The sequence below is a fragment of the Scyliorhinus torazame genome, chromosome 13 (genome assembly GCF_047496885.1).
Source record: "Scyliorhinus torazame isolate Kashiwa2021f chromosome 13, sScyTor2.1, whole genome shotgun sequence".
NCBI lineage: Eukaryota > Metazoa > Chordata > Chondrichthyes > Carcharhiniformes > Scyliorhinidae > Scyliorhinus > Scyliorhinus torazame.
Genome location: NC_092719.1, coordinates 224,063,442 through 224,084,404, shown reverse-complemented (window position 1 = coordinate 224,084,404; position 20,963 = coordinate 224,063,442). Strand labels below are relative to the sequence as shown.

At 52.2% G+C, this 20,963-nt stretch overlaps 1 protein-coding gene across 1 annotated transcript in view; it reads left to right on the top strand.

Moving 5' to 3' along the window:
• cfap100 (cilia and flagella associated protein 100) overlaps positions 1-20,963 on the top strand; it is a 163,843-nt gene that overhangs the window by 109,326 nt on the left and 33,554 nt on the right. The gene's annotated exons all lie outside the window — the stretch shown is intronic.

Sequence of the window (20,963 nt, the reverse complement as noted above, 5' to 3'; positions counted from 1 at the left end):
TAATTATTCCCAAAACCCCGTCCCACCATCCACCCAGACACACGCAAGACAAACATATGGTGGGGGTAGGAAGAGGCTTGAAAATTACAGGGGTTAAAAGGGCCTGAAATAGTTCTTTGCTGCTGAGGTAGCGGTCTTTGTAGCTGGCGATATGCCACAAACGCAAAACATTGCAATCATTGGTTAGAACATAGAACATAGAACATTACAGCACAGTACAGACCCTTCGGCCCTCAATGTTGCGCCGACCTGTGAAACCACTCTAAAGCCCATCTACACTATTCCCTTATCGTCCATGTGTTGGTTAAGATCTTCTAATGTCTGCCTTCAATTAGAATCGGCAGGCAGTAGAATTCTCTCTGAGGAGTCACTTCCACTTGACTGACCTCAATCTCCCACTGACGGTCCCCCTCAGGTCAATTCTAGCTTGTGTCCACCAGATGGAGATCAGCCTCACTAAGTTGAAACTACAGTTGTCAGCATGAGGGTTTTAAGTGGGCTTTTAAACAGCCCCTCGTCTTGTTCTGAACCCTCAGGAATCCAACAAGGAAGAGAGAATTTGGAGCACTGACTTCACAGTTCTTAATCAGGATAGGTCACTTTCACAGGCTAGCTGGAAACATTTAAATCGCCAGGTCTTTCAAACAGAGTTTTACACTGTCACTGACCTGGCTGGAGATATTTAAGGCAAACGTTACTTCCCCAGGCTGGCTGGAAGCATTCAAATCGGCAGGCCAAAAGCTGATAGAGCAAGAGAGTCTTGCTGTGTGCTGCCTTCCAGGTCTATACAGAACTGAGAGACAAAATGGAACTTGTCTGGTTGTTTCAGAACCTTCCCGAAACTCGGACTATCTCAACCAATCCCAAATGAGAACAGACAATGCCCCCACAATGTCAGAGGCACCGATTGGCTGCTTGTCAAGTCCATCAAAATGACATCATGGGCTTTGACACAGAGCATCAAGGGGAGTCCTGGGCCAGTACATTAGACCAGACTGTTTTCAGTTTGACCAAAGTCTGCAATTTAATACAAAATCTGCTATGTTGCAGGAATTTTTAAAAAAAACCAAATATACAAGGATTGAACGAATTCCATACAGTATATTAAAATAACTTTAACGTCATACAATAAAATACCTTACAATTACCCGTTAAACAACCCTCAACGGTTAAAATGATAAACTAACTCCTAACTGCAATCTTTTATCTCCACTCAAGCAAAACCATCTCAGTCAAAATCCACTTTTAAATACGGTTAGCAAACACCAGGGTTAGCTGCTGTATTCTTGAATAGAGTTCCTTTTAACAGACTGATTAGAGACAGAGAGAGAGAAAACTGATCAGGATACAGCCTGCAGCTTCTTGTTTGTGTCAGACTATTGTTTAACCTGCCAGCCTTTTCAGAGACTGTGGTTCTGTTCCCAGCAACTCCAAACTCACTGTTTTGACAGAAGGTGCTGGTCGTTCAGACCTCTAACTGAATCCCAAACTGATCCCAAATCTAACTGCTTCAGCCCCTGCTCCTCCCATTAACTACATCACCTTACTAAGACTACACACAATGGGCTGGATTCTCCGATTTTGAGGCTCTGTCCGGAGGAAGTGTCTAGTTTTACAATGAAAAAATTGGCGAGGCCCCAGCACCGATCCTCCAAACGGTGAGGAGCTAGCAACCGCGCGACGTAAAACGCACGGCCTTCCCGATATAAACGCATGGAGAATTGCCGGGTCCGTGGCCACGCGTACGCACGCCGATGACCTGCAGCGGTCGCGCCGTGCAGCATGGCGCAGGTCATGCGCGGACCCGACCTGCCAGATAGTGCCCCCCTGGATACCCCCTCGCTACCCTCCACCAGTCCCCGCAGCCCTCACCCAAGCCCCCCCCCCCCCCCCTGACCAGCGGCATGGCTTCCGTCTAACTGCAATGGTGCTGGACACAGCCCGCAGTCGCCACACTGGGTTGACATGAACCATGCACACGGGAACTTGGCCCACTGGGGGAGGGCCTTCGGGTAACGTCTTGAGGCCGTCCCAACGGCGTGCGCGTACTCCTCGATGACGCCGTTTTGGAGGGGGGGGGAGCACCTGAGGCCATTGCCTGAGGCCCGCCCCACTATTCTCCATCCCCGACCGGCCAAATTCCCGACGGCGTGGACCACTCACGGTCCCACCGTCCATGGTACCCGCATGCTGGCTGCGGACTCAGTCCTGGGCCGCCACAGTCGGGGGCGGGCCGATCGGAGGACAGGGGGTGGGCCTCATTCGGGACAAGGATTTTTTTGTTCAGGCAGTCCAGGGCGGGCGAGCGGCCGATCAGGGGCACTATTTCCGCGGTCCAGATCCGCGGTCTGAGTCTGCCATGGAGGACAGCACGGCCGTTGGAGGCCGCCACCGTGCGCTTGCGCGCCCTCTGATCCGGAAGTGCGGAGGCCGTATCGGCAGCTGGAACTAAGAGATCCACGACAGCTCCCTGCCCCCCCTGTGAACCTGTGGCCTTTTGACACCAGTTTTCCTGGCGTGAAAGACTTGGGCTCGATTCTCCTAAAATGGGACGATGTCCCCCACGCTGGCGTTTTGCTCTGCAGATTTCTGGGAATAAGTGGAGCAAATTCACAGCCCTGCAGGGGGCAAGCAGGGACCCAGAGTAATTCACACAGCTTAAGCTGCGGAATCGGGCCCCTGCACGTCTGGTTCCCAATCCGGGCATGCGCACTGCGGCCTCCAGCGGCCACGCCGAGTGCCATGGTGGACATAAAAACGGAGCCACACATAAAAACTAGACCCCAACCCCGATCGGCCGTGAGTCCGAGCATCCGACCGCGCGGATCTGTCCCCAAGCCGCCCTTAAGGCACCCCGCCCCACCAGTGCCTGATCCCCCCGCCCCCCACCAGTGTCTGATCCCCCCCCGCCCCCCACCAGGGCGGCCGCGCGACCATCCCAACCGGCAATAGGTGGCTAGTACCACGCCGTTGTAACTTTGCTGGTCGGAAACGGAGGATTGCTGGGCGGGCTCCTGTCCACGGGCCCCCAGCCGCGCGGCGTACTCCGCAATCAAGCTGATTCTCCTGGAGAATTGGCGGACCGACGCCGGGCCCGATTTCATCGTGAAATTGGATTCTCCGCCCCCGCGCCAAGCATGATTCCGGCGTGGGGCTGCGGAGAACCCAGCCCCACAGTTTTCATGACGGTGTGGGGACCCAGTCCCAGAAACGGAGAATCCAGCTCCATGGGTGTTCAACGCGGGGATTTACTGGTAAACAAGAGGAGAAGTTTCTGATTTTGAAAGATAAGTGGTGGATGAAAAATTCCTTTTTGGGATTGAGACCTCCGAGTCGGTTATTAATATAAAACTGACTCCAAATGAAATGACTACGCTGCTGTAGCTTACCTGTGATACCATGTTAAAAACACAGCAAACGTCCACAAAGCTGTCAGCATTCTAGAGTAGTATCTCCAAGAGGAACATAGAACAGCACAGCACAGAACAGGCCCTTCGGCCCTCGATGTTGTGCCGAGCATTGTCCGAAACCAAGATCAAGCTATCCCACTCCCTGTCATTCTGGTGTGCTCCATGTGCCTATCCGATAACCGCTTGAAAGTACCTAAAGTGTCCGACTCCACTATCACAGCAGGCAGTCCATTCCACACCCTAACCACTCTCTGAGTAAAGAACCTACCTCGGACATCCCTCCTATATCTCCCACCCCAAACCTTGTAGCTATGCCCCCTTGTAACAGCTACATCCACCCGAGGAAATAGTCTCTGAACGTCCACTCTATCTATCCCCCTCATTATCTTATAAACTTCTATTAAGTCGCCTCTCATCCTCCTCCGCTCCAAAGAGAAAAGCCCTAGCTCCCTCAACCTTTCCTCATAAGACCTATCCTGCAAACCAGGCAGCATCCTGGTAAATCTCCTTTGCACCCTTTCCAATGCTTCCACATCCTTCCTATAATGAGGTGACCAGAACTGCACACAATACTCCAAATGTGGTCTCACCAGGGTCCTGTACAGTTGCAGCATAACCCCACTGCTCTTAAACTCAAGCCCCCTGTTAATAAACGCTAACACACTATAGGCCTTCTTCACAGCTCATCCACTTGAGTGGCAACCATCAGAGATCTGTGGACATGAACCCCAAGATCTCTCTGTTCCTCCACGTTCCTCAGAACCCTGTCGTTGACCCTGTAATCCACATTCAAATTTGTCCTACCAAAATGAATCACCTCGCACTTATCAGGGTTAAACGCCATCTGCCATTTTTCGACCCAGCTCTGCATCCTATCAATGTCTCTTTGCAGCCTACAACAGCCCTCCACCTCATCCACTACTCCACCAATCTTGGTGTCATCAGCAAATTTACCGACCCACCCTTCAGCCTCCTCCTCCAAGTCATTGATAAAAATCACAAATAGCAGAGGACCCAGCACTGATCCCTGTGGTACACCGCTGGTAACTGGTCTCCAGTCTGAACATTTTCCATCCACCACCACCCTCTGTCTTCTATGTGATAGCCAGTTACTTATCCAATTGGCCAAATTTCCCTCTATCCCATACCTCCTTACTTTCTTCATGAGCCGACCATGGGGAACCTTATCAAACGCCTTACTAAACTCCATGTATATGACATCAACTGCTCTACCTTCATCTCCACACTTAGTTACCTCCTCAAAGAATTCAATCAAATTCGTGAGGCAAGACCTACCCTTCACGAATCCGTGTTGACTATCCCGGATTAAGCTGCATTTTTCCAAATGGTCATAAATCCTATCCTTCAAGACCTTTTCCATTATCCTCCCGACCACCGAAGTAAGACTAACTGGCCTATAATTACCAGGGTCATTCCTATTCCCTTTCTTGAACAGAGGAACAACATTCATCACTCTCCAGTCCTCTGGCACTATCCCCGTGCACAGCGAGGACCCAAAGATCAAAGCCAAAGGCTCTGCAATCTCATCCCTTGCCTCCCAAAGAATCCTTGGGTATTTCCCATCTGGCCCAGGGGACTTGTCGACCCTCAGGTTTTTCAAAATTGCTAATACATCCTTCCTTAGAACATCTACTTCCTCCAGCCTACCCACCTGAATCACACTCTCATCCTCAAAAACATGGCCCCTCTCCTTTGTGAACACTGAAGAAAAGTATTCATTCAACACCTCTCCTATCTCTTCTGACTCCATGCACAAGTTCCCACTGCTGTCCTTGACCGGCCCTACCCTCACCCTGGTCATTCTTTTATTTCTCACATAAGAGTAAAAAGCCTTGGGGTTTTCCTTGATCCGACCCGCCAAGAACTTCCCATGCCCCCTCCTAGCTCTCCTAAGCCCTTTTTTCAGCTCATTCCTTGCTACCTTGTAACCTTCAAGCGACCCTACTGAACCTTGTTTTCTCATCCTTACACACTCTTCCTTTTTCCTCTTGACAAGACATTCAACCTCTTTTGTGAACCATGGATCCCTCACACGGCCATTTCCTCCCTGCCTGACAGGGACATACCTATCAAGGATACGCAGGATTTGTTCCTTGAACAAGCTCCACTTTTCATTTGTGCCTTTCCCTGACAGTTTCTGTTCCCATCTTAATGCTCCCTAATTCTTGCCTAATCGCATCATAATTACCCCTCCCCCAGTTATAAACCTTGTCCTGCCGTATGGCCCTAACATTCATTTTGTGGTCACTGGCCTTCACGACGGCTGACATGTGCGAGGTTGGACTTCCTGTTCTCACAAAGATGAAGACGGCACAAAGGAACTGGCTGAACTCTGCATCGGATATGAGCATTTCCCTCTCCCCCTGTGACTCTGACTGGAGTGAGATCGTGAGGACCACGCAGGCTCCCCTTTCACTTTAGTGGTGAGTGAACATGTTGTGCATCATGAGTGGGCTTTCTTAACTATAGTGTCAGCATGGGGGGACCAGGACAGGCTGTGGTGATCTGGACACCTAAAAACTTGAAGCTCTCGACCCTTTCTACTTCGTTCCTATTGATGTAGACAGGGGCATGTTCTCCACTACGCTTCCTGAAGTCGATGACAATCTCCTTCGTTTTGTTGACATTGAGGGAGAGATTATTGTCGTCGCACCAGTTCACCAGATTCTCTATCTCATTCCTATACTCTGTCTCGTCATTGTTTGAAATCCGACCCACTACGGTGGTGTCATCAGCAAATTTGAAAATCGAGTTGGAGAGGAATCTGACCACACGGTCATAGGTGTATAAGGAGTATAGTAGGGGGCTGAGGACACAGCCTTGTGGGGCACCGGTGTTGTGGATGATTGTGGAGGAGGTGTTGTTGCCTATCTTTACTGATTGTGGCCTGTGGGTGAGAAAGTTCAGGATCCAGTCGCAGAGGGAGGAGCCGAGGCCAAGGCCACGGAGTTTGGAGATGAGTTTCGTAGGAATGATGGTGTTGAAGGCTGAGCTGTAGTCAATAAATAGGAGTCTGACATAGGTGTCTTTGTTATCTAGGTGTTCCAGGGTAGAGTGCAGGGCCATGGAGATGGCGTCTGCTGTGGACCTGTTGCAGCGGTAGGCGAACTGTAGTGGATCAAGGCAATCCGGGAGGCTGGAGTTGATTCGTGCCATGACTAACCTTTCGAAGCACTTCATGATGATGGATGTCAGAGGCACTAGACGATGGTCATTAAGGCACGCTGCTTGGCTTTTTTTTGGGACAGGGATGATGGTCGTCTTCTTGAAGCAGATAGGGGCCTCAGATTGTTGTAAAGAGAGGTTGAAGAAGTCTGCGAATACCCCCGCCAGCTGATCCGCGTAAGACCCGAGTGCTCATCCGGGTATCCCATCCGGGCCAGTGGCTTTCCGAGGGTTGACCTTCGAGAAGGCTGCTCTGCAATGGTGATCTCAGATACAAGTTCATCCGAGGCTTCTGGGGTGGAGGGCTCGCTCTCGCTGACCTCTTGCTCAAAGCGGGCATAGAATGTGTTGAGCTCATCAGGGAGGGGTGCGTTGGAGCCGACGATTTTACATGCCTTCATCTTGTAGCCCGTTATGTCTTGCAGACCTTGCCATGGCCGGCGGGGGTCCGTGTGGCTGGCCTGGGACTCGAGCTTGGTCCGGGACTGTCTTTTGGCATCTCTGATGGATTTCTTTAGATCATATCTGGCTTTCTTGTAGAACATAGAACATACAGTGCAGAAGGAGGCCATTCGGCCCATCGAGTCTGCACCGACCCTCTTAAGCTCTCACTTCCACCCTATCCCCCAAAGCCAATAATCCCTCCTGATCTTTTTGGACACTAAGGGCAATTTAACATGTCCAATCCACCTAACCTGCACATCTTTGGACTGTGGGAGGAAACCGGAGCACCCGGAGGAAACCCACGCAGACATGGGGAGAAGGTGCAGACTCCGCACAGACAGTGACCCAGCGGGGAATCGAACCTGGGACCCTGGCGCTGTGAAGCAACAGTGCTAACCACAATGCTACCGTGCTGCCCTCAGGTCAGGGTCGCCTAATTTGAACGCCTCAGACCGAGACTTCAGCAAGCAGTGGATATCCCTGTTCATCCAGGGTTTCTGGTTGGGAAACACACGGATTTGCTTCTTTGGCACACAGTCTCCGACACACTTACTAATGAAGTCAGTTACTGTAGTGGCGAACTCGTTCAGGCTGGTCGCAGTTTTTAAATACTGACCAGTCCACTGACTCTAAGCAGTCCCGTCGGAGATCATCCGATTCCTCAGACCAACAATGCACAACTTTCTTTGACGGATTCTCCCGCTTCAGTTTTTGCTTATAAGCCGGGAGCAGGAGCACAGCCTTGTGGTCAGATTTGCCAAAGTGTGGGCAGGCGATAGAGCGATCGGCATGTTTGATATTTGTGTAGCAGTGGTCCAGGATGTTTGGGCCTCTGGTGGAACAGATGACGTGTTGGTGGTAACTTGGTTGTACACACTTGAGCTTGGTCTGATTGAAGTCTCCAGCTACAATGAACAAGGTCTCGGGATGTTTCGTTTGAAGGCTATTTGTTGTGGTGAATATTTCGTCCAGTGCGATTTTCATGTTTGCATGGGGTGGGATGTAAACTGCCGTCAGGATAACGGAGCTGAACTCCCGCGGAAGGTAGGAGGGGCGGCATTTTAGCGTCAGGTATTCTAAGTCCGGGGAGCAGAAACTCGCCACGTTGCTACATCTAGGCACCAGGAACTGTAGTCAAACACACCACTCGGAACACTAAATAGCAAAACAGGTTCTGCAGGTTTCTCACTGACCCACCCAGGCAGTGTAACACTGAGTCAACCCACTTTACTGAAACCCCGCCTCCCTCACAAGGGATTCCAGTCTTCACCTTCGAAGATCTCACTTTGGACATCTCACCAACGGTCAGTAGAACTCAGGCGGCTTCAACGTTGACCCATTTCACAGGGTTTGTGAGAGCCAGTGAAATATTTCGGAACTGTACAGGAATGTGATAAGATCAGACAATCTTTTGTTTCAGTGATAGTGGTTGAGGGATAAATATTGGTCAGAATTCTGGGGGCCCCCCTGCTCTTCTTCAAAATACTTTCTGTGGGATCTTCATGCCCACTAGGGAGGACACATGGGAAATCTTATCAAAAAGCAACTGTTGACAGTGCGGCACACCCTCAGTACCGACCCTCTGACACTGCAGCACTCCCTCAGTACTGACCCTCTGACAGTGCAGCACTCCCTCAGTACTGACCCTCTGACAGTGCAGCGCTCCCTCAGTACTGACCCTCTGACAGTGCAGCCCTCCCTCAGTACTGACCCTCTGACAGTGCAGCGCTCCCTCAGTACTGACCCTCTGACAGTGCAGCGCTCCCTCAGTACTGACCCTCTGACAGTGCAGCACTCCCTCAGTACTGACCCTCTGACAGTGCAGCGCTCCCTCAGTACTGACCCTCTGACAGTGCAGCCCTCCCTCAGTACTGACCCTCTGACAGTGCGGCGCTCCCTCAGCACTGACCCTCTGACAGTGCAGCACTCCCTCTGTACTGAACCTCTGACAGTGCAGCACTCCCTCAGTACTGACCCTCTGACAGAGCAGCACTCCCTCAGTACTGACCCTCTGACAGTGCAGCACTCCCTCTGTACTGAACCTCTGACAGTGCAGCACTCCCTCAGTACTGACCCTCTGACAGTGCAGCACTCCCTCAGTACTGACCCTCTGACAGTGCAGCGCTCCCTCAGTACAAACTCTCTGATAGTACGGCACTCCCTCAGTACTGACCCTCTGACAGTGCACCACTCCCTCAGCACTGACCCTCTGACAATGCAACTCTCCCTCAGTACTGACCCTCTGATAGTGCAGCAATCCCTCAGTACTGATCCTCTGACAGTGCAGCACTCCCTCAGTACTGACCCTCTGACAGTGCGACACTCCCTCAGTACTGACCCACTGACAATGCAGCACTCCATCCGTACTGAGCATCTGACAGTGCAGCACTCCCTCAGTACTGACCCTCTGACAGTGCAGCACTCCCTGAGTACTGACCCTCTGACAGTGCAGCGCTCCCTCAGAACAGACCCTCTGACAATGCAACTCTCCCTCAGTACTGACCGCCTGACAGTGCAGCACTCCCTCAGTACTGACCCTCTGACAGTGCAGCACTCCCTCAGTACTGACCCTCTGACAGTGCGGCACTCCCTCAGTACTGACCCTCTGATAGTGCGGCACTCCCTCAATACTGACCCTCTGACAGTGCGGCACTCCCTCAGTACTGACCATCTGACAGTGCAGCACTCCCTCTGACAGTGCAGCACTCCCTCAGTACTGACCCTCTGACAGTGCAGCACTCCCGCAGTACTGACCCTCTGACAGTGCAGCACTCCCTCAGTACTGACCCTCTGACAGTGCAGCACTCCCTCAGTACTGACCCTCTGACAGTGCAGCACTCCCTCAGTACTGACCCTCTGACAGTGCAGCACTCCCTCAGTACTGACCCTCTGACAGTGCAGCACTCCCTCAGTACTGACCCTCTGACAGTGCAGCACTCCCTCAGTACTGACCCTCTGACAGTGCGGCACTCCCTCAGTACTGACCCTCTGACAGTGCAGCACTCCCTCAGTACTGACCCTCTGACAGTGCAGCACTCCCTCAGTACTGACCCTCTGACAGTGCGGCACTCTCTCAGTACTGACCCTCCGACAGTGCAGCACTCCCTCAGTACTGCACTGTGAATGTTGGCCTAGATTATAGATCTCAGGAATGTGACCAGTTCTGCAGCCTGCTGACCTTTAGGTTTTGTGTCCTGCTTCCTGTGGAACAGCTGACGTACCCGAGCTTCAGGGCAGTGCCAGCGATGCTGTTATGTCACCCTGAGTGAGCGCGTAGTCAATTCCAGCCCCAGAGACCCCGCAGTCCCGACATCAGTGAATTAACCAATAATTTGTAAGCTGTCCTAAGATCTTTGACCCTTGACAGCTCCAATCATTTACCGACACCACATTTGTAAGAGAAACACAAAACCTCCTGTTTATTGATAACAAGAGAAGAATTAAACATGGAATGGTGATATTAAAACAATGGTCCGCTAATCTAATTTCTCCCCTAACACCATCCCACCCTTTACCCACACACACACAAGACAGACACACAGTCAGGAAAGACGGAAAAAATAGGGATTAAACGGGACAAGAAATGAGAAACGTCGCTGCTGAGATTGTGATCTTTGCAGACGGTGATCTTCTAGAATGCGAGGTGTTGAAAACCAGTGGTTGGTTTGCGTCTTCAGGTATCTTCCTTCACTTAGACCCCGCAGGCTGCAGGAATTCCTCCAGCGAGTCACCTTCACTGTACAGACCATCACCACACTGACTCTCAAATCTGTGCAATTCCAACGTGCGTCCACCAGATGGACTACCAGCCTGACTGAGTCAATCTGACCCTCTCAACATGGGAATTTAAAAGAGGGTTTTTAAACCACTGGCCTTGGCCGCAGCTGCTGCTGGACTGACCTTGTGTTGGTCAATCTGACTGTAGAGAGAGAAAGGTCTTTACTTTAGCAGGGGCTGGTTTACCACACTGGGCTAAATCGCTGGCTTTTAAAGCAGACCAAGGCAGGCCAGTAGCACGGTTCAATTCCCGTACCAGCCTCCCCGAACAGGCGCCGGAATGTGGCGACTAGGGGCTTTTCACAGTAACTTCATTGAAGCCTACTTGTGACAATAAGCGATTTTCATTTCATTTCATTTCACTTTGCACCTTCAGACAGAGACCATCAGAACAGAGAGATCAGGCGTGTCCTCGCCCCCTTCTTAATCCTCTGTGACCCACCACGCTTCGCGTTCAGGATCACTGTTGTGGGTTTATCTTTCTCTCTATCAATTAAGCTGCCATTTCCTTTCTTTTATTTTCGAACAAGGGGATCGGGAGTCGACCGTACAACGGGTACGGCTTGTCGTTATGTTCCGGCCCAAATCCCTCTGAATGTGCGTGCAAGTTTGCAGAGTTTACCCTCTCGTGCCCTGTTAGATTTGTATGCAGTTAGTGCACACTTCCAAAATTCGATTATCTGTCCAATGCGGAGTTCACACCTGCGGTTTTTGCTTTTAAACTAATTGATAAATTTTGTGGGATCCTTTGGAGTGTTATGGGCCAGGGTTTAGAGAACCCCAAAGTGTATCATGGAGTTCACCTGACCCACAACTTTTACTAGATTGTGGTATGGGGAGCACACGGCCCACTCTACAGGTGTGGTACAGCAGAAATCGAAAAATGTCTTTTAAAGCAAAACAATGTTTATTCTATGAACTCAAGTTAACCTTTTTAAAACATACATTGAACATCTTAGCAACCATCAATTCAAATACAACCCCCAAAGAATACAAGACTAAGTAATCCTTATTTTCCTTTTAACATCCACAAGACTTTTAAAAAACTTTTAACAGAAGCACATCAGGTTTAAATTCACTACTGAGAACAGTTATCACTCTGAATTCACCAAATGATCACGAGATAGTCTTTACATGGCAGCGAGATCAACATTACACCTTCTCTGGCCGGCTGCAGCTCCAACACTGAAACGAAACCAAAAAAACACAGACATACCCAAGCTTTTCTCAGTGAAACTAAAAAGCAGAGCCAGAGCTCAGCTCCACCCACACTTTGACATCACTGCAGAAATTTGAGCAGACAGACATTTCTTAAAGTGACATTCTCATGTCAGGAGTAACAAAGTTACTTCTAATCAAATCCGACCAGAGTTGCCAGAAAATATTGTTCTTTTATTTTATTTTTTTAATAAATATTTTATTGAACATTTTTGGTCAACCAACACAGTACATTGTGCATCCTTTACACAACATTATAACAACACAGATAACAATGACCTATTTTATATAAACAAAAAACAAAAAATAAATAAATATTAAATAACAAAAATGAAAACTAGCCCTAATTGGCAACTGCCTTGTCACAGGCTACACCCCCCCCCTGCCCCCCCCCCCCATCCCTCCCCCCCCCCCCCCCCCCAAATCCTGGGCTGCTGCTGCTGCCTTCTTTTTTCCCCCCATCTATCTATCCGCAAGATATTCGACGAACGGTTGCCACCGCCTGGTGAACCCTTGAGCCGACCCCCTTAGGACGAACTTAATCCGCTCTAGCTTTATGAACCCCGCCATGTCATTTATCCAGGTCTCCACCCCCGGGGGCTTGGCTTCTTTCCACATTAACAATATCCTGCGCCGGGCTACTAGGGACGCAAAGGCCAAAACATCGGCCTCTCTCGCCTCCTGCACTCCCGGCTCTTGTGCAACCCCAAATATAGCCAACCCCCAGCTTGGTTCGACCCGGACTCCTACTACTTTTTAAAGCGCCTTTGTCACCCCCATCCAAAACCCCTGTAGTGCCGGGCATGACCAAAACATATGGGTATGATTCGCTGGGCTTCTCGAGCACCTCGCACACCTATCCACCACCCCAAAAAATTTACTGATCCGTGTTCCAGTCATATGTGCCCTGTGTAATACCTTAAACTGAATTAGGCTTAGCCTGGCACACGAGGACGACGAGTTTACCCTGCTTAGGGCATCTGCCCACAGTCCCTCCTCGATCTCCTCCCCTAGCTCTTCTTCCCATTTCCCTTTTAGTTCATCCACCATAGTCTCCCCTTCGTCCCTCATTTCCCTATATATATCTGACACCTTACCATCCCCCACCCATTTCTTTGAGATCACTCTGTCCTGCACCTCTTGTGTCGGGAGCTGCGGAAATTCCCTCACCTGTTGCCTCGCAAAAGCCCTCAATTGCATATACCTGAATGCATTCCCTTGGGGCAACCCGTATTTCTCGGTCAGCGCTCCCAGACTCGCGAACTTCCCATCCACAAACAGATCTTTCAATTGCGTTATACCTGCTCTTTGCCACATTCCATATCCCCCATCCATTCCCCCCGGGGCAAACCTATGGTTGTTTCTTATCGGGGACCCCCCCAATGTTCCAGTCTTTCCCCTATGTCGTCTTCACTGTCCCCAAATCTTCAGTGTAGCTACCACCACCGGGCTTGTGGTGTAGTTCCTCGGTGAGAACGGCAATGGGGCTGTCACCATAGCCTGCAGGCTAGTCCCCCTACAGGACGCCCTCTCTAATCTCTTCCACGCCGCTCCCTCCTCCTCTCCCATCCACTTACTCACCATTGAAATATTAGCGGCCCAGTAGTACTCACTTAGGCTCGGTAGTGCCAGCCCCCCCCTATCCCTACTGCGCTGTAAGAATCCCTTCCTCACTCTCGGAGTCTTCCCGGCCCAAACAAAACCCATGATGCTCTTTTCTATCCTTTTAAAAAAAGCCTTCGTGATCACCACCGGGAGGCACTGAAACACAAAGAGGAATCTCGGGAGGACCACCATCTTAACCGCCTGCACCCTCCCTGCCATTGACAGGGCTACCATATCCCATCTCTTGAAATCATCCTCCATCTGTTTCACCAACCGCGTTAAATTTAGCCTGTGCAATGTGCCCCAATTTTTAGCTATCTGGATACCCAGGTAACGAAAGTCTCTTGTTACCTTCCTCAACGGTAGGTCCTCTATTTCTCTACTCTGCTCCCCTGGATGCACCACAAACAGCTCACTCTTCCCCATGTTCAATTTATACCCTGAAAAATCCCCAAACTCCCCAAGTATCCGCATTATTTCTGGCATCCCCTCCGCCGGATCCGCCACATATAGTAGCAAATCATCCGCATACAAAGATACCCGGTGTTCCTCTCCTCCCCTAAGTACTCCCCTCCATCTCTTGGAACCCCTCAGCGCTATCGCCAGGGGCTCAATCGCCAGTGCAAACAGTAATGGGGACAGAGGACATCCCTGCCTTGTCCCTCTATGGAGCCGAAAATATGCCGATCCCCGTCCATTCGTGACCACACTCGCCACTGGGGCCCTATACAATAGCTGCACCCATCTAACATACCCCTCTCCAAAACCAAATCTCCTCAACACCTCCCACAAATAATCCCATTCCACTCTATCGAATGCCTTCTCGGCATCCATCGCCACTACTATCTCCGTTTCACCCTCTGGTGGGGCCATCATCATTACCCCTAACAGCCTCCGTATATTCGTGTTCAGCTGTCTCCCCTTCACAAACCCAGTTTGGTCCTCGTGAACCACCCCCGGGACACATTCCTCTATTCTCATTGCCATTACCTTGGCCAGGACCTTGGCATCCACATTTAGGAGGGAAATTGGTCTGTAGGACCCGCATTGTAGCGGGTCCTTTTCCTTCTTTAAGAGAAGCGATATCGTTGCTTCAGACATAGTCGGGGGCAGTTGTCCCCTTTCCTTTGCCTCATTAAAGGTCCTCGTCAGTACCGGGGCGAGCAAGTCCAAATATTTTCTGTAGAATTCAACTGGGAATCCGTCCGGTCCCGGGGCCTTTCCCGTCTGCATATTCCTAATTCCTTTCACCACTTCTTCTACCTCGATCTGTGCTCCCAGTCCCACCCTTTCCTGCTCTTTCACCTTGGGAATTTCCAGCCGATCCAAAAAGTCCATCATTCTCTCCCTCCCATCCGGGGGTTGAGCTTCATATAATTTTTTATAAAATGTCTTGAACACTTCATTCACTCTCTCCGCTCCCCGCTCCATCTCTCCTTCCTCGTCCCTCACTCCCCCTATTTCCCTCGCTGCTCCCCTTTTCCTCAATTGGTGTGCCAGCAATCTGCTCGCCTTCTCCCCATATTCATACTGTACACCCTGCGCCTTCCTCCATTGTGCCTCTGCAGTGCCTGTAGTCAGCAAGTCAAATTCCACATGCAGCCTTTGCTTTTCCCTGTACAATCCCTCCTCCGGTGCTTCCGCATATTGTCTGTCCACCCTCAAAAGTTCTTGCAGCAACCGCTCCCGTTCCTTACTCTCCTGCTTCCCTTTATGTGCCCTTATTGATATCAGCTCCCCCCTAACCACCGCCTTCAACGCCTCCCAGACCATTCCCACCTGGACCTCCCCATTGTCATTGAGTTCCAAGTACTTTTCAATACATCCCCTCACCCTTAGACACACCCCCTCATCCGCCATTAGTCCCATGTCCATTCTCCAGGGTGGGCGCCCTCCTGCTTCCTCCCCTATCTCCAAGTCCACCCAGTGTGGGGCATGATCTGAAATGGCTATAGCCGTATATTCCGTTCCCCTCACCTTCGGGATCAATGCCCTACCCAGCACAAAAAAGTCTATGCGCGAATAGACTTTATGGACATAGGAGAAAAACGAGAACTCCTTACTCCTAGGTCTACTGAATCTCCACGGGTCCACCCCTCCCATCTGCTCCATAAAATCTTTAAGCACCTTGGCTGCTGCCGGCCTCCTACCAGTCCTGGACTTCGACCTATCCAGCCCTGGTTCCAACACCGTGTTAAAGTCTCCCCCCATTATCAGCTTTCCCGTCACTAGGTCCGGAATGCGTCCTAGCATTCGCCTCATAAAATTGGCATCATCCCAGTTCGGGGCATACACGTTTACCAAAACCACCATCTCTCCCTGTAGTTTGCCACTCACCATCACGTATCTGCCCCCGCTATCCGCCACTATAGTCTTTGCCTCGAACATTACCCGCTTCCCCACTAATATAGCCACCCCCCTGTTTTTCGCATCCAGCCCCGAATGGAACACCTGCCCCACCCATCCTTTGCGCAGCCTAACCTGGTCTATCAGTTTCAGGTACGTTTCCTGTAACATAACCACATCTGCTTTAAGTTTCTTAAGGTGTGCGAGTACCCATGCCCTCTTTATCGGCCCGTTGAGCCCTCTCACGTTCCACGTGATCAGCCGAGTTGGGGGGCTTCCCACCCCCCCACCCTTGCCGATTAGCCATCATCTTTTTCCAGCTTCTCACCCAGTTCCCACGCAGCTGTATCTCCCCCAGGCGGTGCCCCCCCGCCCATCCTCTCCCGTACCCACTCCCCCCTTTCCCCAGCAGCAGCAACCCAGTTATTCCCCCCTCCCACCCCCCCCGCTAGACCCCCCGCTAGCGTAATTACTCCCCCCATGTTGCTCCCAGAAGTCAGCAAACTCTGGCTGACCTCGGCTTCCCCCCGTGACCACGGCTCGCACCGTGCGACGCCCCCTCCTTCCTGCTTCTCTATTCCCGCCATAATTATCATAGCGCGGGAACCAAGCCCGCGCTTCTCCCTTGGCCCCGCCCCCAATGGCCAACGCCCCGTCTCCTCTCCCTCCCCACCTCCCCCCATCACCACCTGTGGGAGAGAGAAAAGTTACCATACCGCAGGATTAGAACATAAAACCCCTCTTCGCCCCCCACATTCGCCCCACCACTTTGTCCAAACGTTCTTTTTAATAATCCACTCATTCCAGTTTTTCTTCTACAATAAAAGTCCACGCTTCATCCGCCGTCTCAAAGTAGTGGTGCCTCCCTTGATATGTGACCCATAGTCTTGCCGGTTGCAGCATTCCAAATTTTATCTTCCTTTTATGAAGCACCGCCTTGGCCCGATTAAAGCTCGCCCTCCTTCTCGCCACCTCCGCACTCCAGTCTTGATAAACGCGGATCACCGCGTTCTCCCATTTACTGCACCGAGTTTTCTTCGCCCATCTAAGGACCATTTCTCTATCCTTGAAACGGAGGAATCTCACCACTATAGCTCTGGGAGTTTCTCCTGCTCTCGATCCTCGCGCCATAACTCGGTACGCTCCCTCCACCTCCAACGGACCCGTCGGGGCCTCCGCTCCCATTAACGAGTGCAGCATCGTGCTCACATATGCCCCGACGTCCGCCCCCTCCACACCTTCAGGAAGACCAAGAATCCTCAGGTTGTTCCTCCTTGCGTTGTTTTCCAGTGCCTCCAACCTCTCCACACATCGTTTCTGATGTGCCTCCTGTATCTCCGTCTTCACCACCAGGCCCTGTATATCGTCCTCATTCTCGGCTGCCTTCGCCTTCACGACCCGAAGCTCCTGCTCCTGGGTCTTTTGTTCCTCCTTTAGCCCTTCGATCGCCTGTAGTATCGGGGCCAACAGTTCTTTCTTCATTTCCTTTTTTATCTCCTCCACGCAGCATTTCAAGAACTCTTGTTGTTCAGGGCCCCATATGAAACTGCCACCTTCCGACGCCATCTTGGTTTTAGCTTGCCTTCCTTGCCGCTGTTCCAAAGGATCCGCTGCAATCCGGCCACTTTCCTCTCCTTTTTCCATCCGTGTCCAGGGGGAATTCCCTTCTGGTTTACCGCACGGTGTTTTTTGCCGTTAAAATTGCCGTTGGGGCTCCTGTCAAGAGCCCAAAAGTCCGTTCCACCGGGAGCTGCCGAAACATGTGACTTAGCTGGTTATCGCCGCACCCGGAAGTCTCAATATTGTTCTTTTATAACCACAGCGTGTGTTTTAACCCGTACGGTGGACAAATAATCACACAAGTATTTTAGTTCAATCAGAGTTTATTTGTTAGACACAAGGGGCGAGATTCTCCGACCCCTCGCCGGGTCGGAAATCGCCGGGGGCTGGCGTGAGTCCCGCCCCCGCCGGTTGCCGAATTCTCCGGCACTGGATATTTGGCGGGGGCGGGAATCTCGGCGCGCCGGTTGGCGGCCCCCCCCGGCGATTCTCCGGCCCGGATGGGCCAAAATCCCGCTGCTAGAATGCCTGTCCTGCCGGCGTGGATTAAACCACCTCTCTTACCGGCGGGACAAGGCGGCGCGGGCGGGCTCAGGGGTCCTGGGGGGGGCGCGGGGCGATCTGGCCCCGGGGGGTTCCCCCACGGTGGCCAGGCCCGCGATCGGGGCCCACTGATCCGTGGCGAAGGCGGAAGAGACTCCCTCCACTGCGCATGCGCGGGGATGCCGTGAGCGGCCGCTGACGCTCCCGCGCATGCGCCGCCCGGCAATGTCATTTCCGCGCCAGCTGGCGGGACACCAAAGGCCTTTCCCGCCAGCTGGCGGGGTGGAAATCAGTCCGGCGTGGGCCTATCCCCTCAAGGTTAGGGCTTGGCCGCTCAAGGGGCGGAGGATTCCGCACCTTTGGGGCGGCGCGATGCCGGACTGATTCGCGCCGTTTTTGGCGTCGGTCGGCGGACATCGCGCCGATTACGGAGAATTTCGCCCAAGGTTATTTACTTAAGTAATCACGTTCATGCACATTGGACTATAACTAACGCACTTAAACGACCTTAACTTAACTTTCAGGTGACCGGCAGATATAGAGTAGATATGGCCTTAACTGGTTCTTAACCTCTGGCAGGCTGGACGTCTCGAAGGGCGTCTGTGTTCTGTTTCGTCCTTCGATGGATGTTGTGGGCCCTTGAACTTGGCTGGTGTTGATAGCTGTGCCGCAGTCTCAGATCGGGCGAAAGAACCAGTCTAAAAGAGAGAGAATGATGGCTGCGCAGCCTTTAAACCGACTTGAGTTTCCCCTGCCCCTTTTTGTGGGCAGTTTCTGGGTCACTGCTAATCAATTGCTCAGGGCTCCACTCTCTGATCGGTCACATCCAACCAGGGACTGCCACATCACTTTTGGGTTGGGCACTCAGTGGCCAAGCTGGGAGGGTTCCGAGCGAGATCTTGGTGCTGCTCAGTCTTGGAGATGATGTGATGGACCAGGTTGTCCCATTGTTCCTTTCATTGTCATTTAATGGCTCATTTGCAGGCGTAAGTTTCTGCATAAAGTCTGGGCTGCAGTTTGCAAATATACAAATTGCAGCTCGTCTGTGTCCCAAGCTTGACCACATTTCCCATCACTCTTTGCGGGAGGCCATTTTAGATGGCCAGAATCCAACCGAAAACTAACTTGGAGAACAGTCACACAGGGAATGCCTAGCAGCTCAGCTGAGGAGAAAACAGAGCCTGCATCTGGGGCTTTGAAAGAGATCTACCCCCTTCAGGGAGAGAGAACTTAAGGCCTTCTTCAACTCTGTCCCCCAAAATGAGACTAAAACCTGAGAGCCAGCCTGTCTTCCATTGCAGAACTTTCTGGAAGCTTCTGAGGGGCTTCACCAATCACAATTGAGAATCGAACAAGACCCAAAATTTCTGAAGAGTCGATTGACTGCTAGTCAAGTCCATCAAATGACATCATGGGACTATTCCACATCGCACACTGCCCTGAGGGGACTGCCTGGACCAGTCCACATGGCACTTTAGACCAGGGGAGTTTTCAGTTTAACCAAAGTCTGTAATTCAAAAGCAAAATCTGCAATTTATAAGTCAACAAGACAGGAATTAAAAAGAACATACGGACCAGACAAGGATTTAAAAGAGGTTCCTTACACTGGGTTGCAAAAATGTTTCCTAAGACACTAACTAATATGTCTCATAGGAAGTCTACGCAAACATTCCGACTTCTGGGGCTGGATTCTCCGGACCCCGATGCCGAAATCGCATTCGGCGACAGGGCAGAGAATGCGTTTTGGGGCACAAAATCTGGAACGGCGACGGTCCTTCAATTCTCCGGACCCCGAAAATCAGCGTACTGGTGGAGTACACCGCGCTCGGGGCATTGCCTGAAGCCCGCCCCACGACGCTCTGTCCCAGACCGGCCGGGTTACCAACCGTGTGGGTTACGTGTGCTCACACCGTCCGGGAATCTCGAGTGCCGTCTGCGGACTTAGTCCAGGGCCGCCACAGTCGGGGGAGGGCCGATCGGTGGGTGGGTGGGTGGGGGGGGTGGGGCTTCATTCGGGGCTGGGGGCACTGTGGGCAGGTGGTCCGGGGCGCGCGAGTGGCCGATGCGGGGCACTATATTGCCGGTCCAGGTCCGCGGGCCGAGTCTGCGGTGTGGCTGCGGGAGGTCGCAGCCGTGCACGTGCGCTGCCTCTGAACCGGGAGTGCGGGGGGCCGCATCGGCAGCTAGAGCAGCGAGCTCTACGGCAGCTGCCTGCTAGCCCCCTGCAAAACGGGAGATCCGTGACCTTTTGACGCCAGTTTTCCTGCGTAAAAGACCACAGTTTTCACGACGGCATGGGGACACAGTCCGGAAAACAGGGAATCCAGCCGCTGGTGTGAAAGGGAAGGTAGCAGCACGCTGAGAAAGTGTGTTCTCGGACAAGATGGAGTTATAGGGTTATTGACGCTGTTGGACTGGAGGAGGTTTCCGTGTGGTACAGTAGGTGTTGGCGTTCTTAATTTTGTGTTTAAGGTACATCGCCGTTAGCAGCGCCCCCCCCCCCCCCCCCCCCCCCGGCGATTCCCTGGGCCCCGATGGGCCGAGTGGCCAACGTGTTTGGCCGAGTCCCACCGGCGTGTGTTACTCAGGTCCCACACGGCGAGACCTGGCATATACGTGCGCAGGGGCCGCCCTGGAGTGGGGGGTGGGGGGATCCAACCCCAGGGGGCGTTCCCACCGTGGCCTGGCCCGCGATCGGGGCCTACCGATCGGCGGTTGGGCTGGTTCCATGGGGGCCTACTTTACTCCGGGCCGGGAGGGCTCCGCCATATTGCCCTTTGGGCCGGCGCGGAGAAGGGAACCCCCGCGTACGCGCGGAAATACGCCGGCCATTCCGCGCATGTGCGAACTTGCGCGGGCCGTTCCGCGCTGGCT